The sequence below is a fragment of the Felis catus genome, chromosome C2, assembly GCF_018350175.1.
Source record: "Felis catus isolate Fca126 chromosome C2, F.catus_Fca126_mat1.0, whole genome shotgun sequence".
Lineage (NCBI taxonomy): Eukaryota > Metazoa > Chordata > Mammalia > Carnivora > Felidae > Felis > Felis catus.
Genome location: NC_058376.1, coordinates 43,975,362 through 43,978,466, shown reverse-complemented (window position 1 = coordinate 43,978,466; position 3,105 = coordinate 43,975,362). Strand labels below are relative to the sequence as shown.

General features: G+C 38.4%; 1 non-coding gene across 1 annotated transcript; it reads left to right on the top strand.

Moving 5' to 3' along the window:
* Positions 1-203: 203 nt before the first annotated feature.
* LOC111556373 lies at positions 204-310 on the top strand. Its single transcript, XR_002735858.1, has one exon. It is a non-coding gene; the product is annotated as a U6 spliceosomal RNA (small nuclear RNA).
* The last annotated feature ends 2,795 nt before the right edge of the window (positions 311-3,105 follow it).

Here is a 3,105-nt window from a genome sequence, read left to right as displayed (position 1 = left end):
ATTAAAAAAAATGGATGCAATAATAAGGAGAATTACTACTATTGAGAATTAAATCAGTGATGGTAAGCAAAATCCTCCCAGAGTGTGGCAAAAAGGGAGACTAAAGATGAAAGCTAAGAGAACATGTGACCTCTACCTAAGGGAAGTAATGCAGCTCAACCAGTTTGAGGAGTAAACAATTGAAAAAAAGAAAGAAAACAACAGTGCTCGCTTCAGCAGCACATATACTAAAATTGGAACAATACAGAGGATATTAGCATGGCCCCTGCACAAGGATAACATGCACATTCATGAAGTGTTCCATAGTTTTCTAAAAATAGAATTGCCATATAAGTCAGTAATTCCACTCCTAGGTATTTACCCAAAGAAAATAAAAATACCAATGCAAGAAGATATAGCACTTCTCCATTTATTGCAGCATTTACAATAGCCAAGATTTCGAAACAGCCTAAGTGTCCATCCACAGATGAATGGATAAAGAAGATGTGAAGGGCACCTGGGTGGCTCAGTTGGTTAAGCATCCAGCTCTTGATTTCAGCTCAGGTCATGATCTCATGGGTGTAGGATGAAGCCCGAGTCTGAGCGTGGAGTCCATGCTGAGCGTGGAGTCTGCTTGGGATTCTCTCTCTCTCTCTCTCTCTCTCTCTCTCTCTCTGCTCCTCCCATTCCTGCATGTATGTGTGCATGCTTGCTCTCTCTCTTTCAAAATTAATTAATTAATTAATTAATTTTTTAAAAAGTGCATTATCTTGATGAGGACTGAGAAATGTATAGAATTGTTGAATCATTTTATTACACACCTGAAACTAATATAACACTGTATGTTAATTATTCTTGGATACAGGAAAAAAAGAAAACAACAAAACAAAAAGATCAATTGTAACAGAAGGAAAAATAAGCTTAAAGAAATTTTCCTGAGATAAAGGAGAGGCTGAAATGGGGGGTGGGGTGGGGGGAGGATTTACAAATATCCAGGCTAATTATCAACAAAGTATCGAAATCTAAATGGTCATTTCAAAGGACAAGGGAGGGAAAGTAACAATTTATCCACCAACTGTGTCATCATTCAAGTTCTCTTTGGGGTGTGGAAACAAGTCAAAAAAGGATGTTTTTAAGATATGTTTATGTTTTTAACATATAAAAGGGCTTCAGAAAACATTCTTCATACAAATAAACAGGTAAGTTCTTTGAAGACACAGACAGTATCTATCTTATTTATCACTTTATTACCAGCGATGAGTAAGGAGGCTAATAAATAATGGCTCTCTAAACCCCCTTTATTATATGCTTCTGAGGTTTTCTATTGGCTACCCTGTATTCTGTGGCAATAGACAGCTGACACAAAGTGAATACGTAATGTTTGGGGTGGTGATACTTCCCAGGGAGAAAACGTGGCAGGGCAACAGGGACAAGAGAATGCTGGGAGCTGGGGAAGGGTTATTTTGTAGAGAGCAGCCAGGGAAAGTGAGATAGGCAAGTGACATTTGAGCAGAAATATGAAGAAAGTGAGAATTCCAACCAAGAAAGATTAAATGTTCCCCTCAGCTTGACTAAAGATTAGAGAGGCTTCTCCTTGCCTCTCAGCCCCTGAACTGCCTTTTCTTAGAACATACACTTCAGAAAACTTGGAATTGTGGATCCTTTCATTGCCTCTTTGAGATGGAAATCTTAAAAAAAAAAAAAAAAGCTTCTTGCCAGTTTTAGAACCGAGACCTGTCTCTCTCAAGGACCTGGGAGCCATCTCTTTGAAATGTAATCAAGGAAAAAAGTGCTCCTATCTCTCAGTTTCCGTGGGAGTATCCCAAGCCTAACTTTGGCAGATATCTTGCTCTGAGTTACAACACTAGTAAGTTTACTTACTAGAAACTAGAAAGTTTACTTCTAAAGCCTCTACTTGATTTGCACATAGAAATTCTTATACTGTTATTTGGAAACCAGCGCTAAATGTAATTTCATAGTGATTCTTAAAAAATACTCTCTATTTCTTAGCGTCAGGAATGTGATATCAGGATGTGAATGTGTTTTTCTTACAAGGTTAAAACTCTGAAATAAGGCCCATAATATTAGGGAAAAAAATTCAAGGGTAGGCCCAACAAGTAAGCATTGTGGTGTTGGGGCTGTTGGACGGGTCTCTGACTTAAAGTATCTCCTCACTTACCTTTACCTTAAAAAAAAAAAAAAAAAAGCAGTTATTGAGACCCAGGGTAAATTTTCAATCTGAGTCGTTCAAAGGAAACTATAGTTACGTTTGGATCCAGTTTAAAAGACTTATAGGGCAATTATTTTGAAAGAAAGTGAGGGAAGCAGAAATGGTTAGAACATAAGGTGCTTTGTAGAAGACAGAGGAGGGCTTACATGGGAGATGTCTGGGCAGGAGTGTATCGAGCCTTTGGAGTAGTTGAGAGAGTGAATTAAAGGTATTGCAAGTACAAGGGGAGAGTCACTGAGAAAAACATTCAGTATTTGGTAGTGTTACAATTTTTCTGTGAAAAAAAAAATTAAAAACAAAAAACAAAAAACCCCAAAACCTGACTTTCAATGTAGTACATTAAGACAGTCAACGTATTTCCATTATTTCCCTGGATTTTGTTTTCTTTTTATTAACTAATTGGTTTTCTCTCATGATATGGTAGCATTCACTAAATAGTATATATTTTCAATACACGTGTGGCTGTTTTCTTCCCACATAAGATTACAGATGCCTTGTTAGGACACAAACAGCTTGAGGTAGTCTTGTAGAATAATGATCTGATCTAGATTCAGTTTTGACCTCACCTACTGTGCATGTTCTTACCCTGCTTTCGGGACTGGAGCAACTGTTCTGAAAGAAACAAGAGATACCTAGCATCAGTTTGTACTGTGGGATGGAGGAAAGCAGAAGAGACCCTTGGAGCAGATACTCTGAGGTGCAATTTACTGGGCCAATATACCCCGACCCATGTCTCTCAGCTGCTATGAGTATTAGCTCCTGAAGGCTTCTTCTGATTGTTGTTCTCAGCAGCTAAGAACCATCTACACTGGGAACTTGTCTCCTCTGTCCCTCCTGTGACAGCCCATTGCCAGTGATGGATTGCTACATGGGTGAAAAAGTCTAACTCTGTTGCC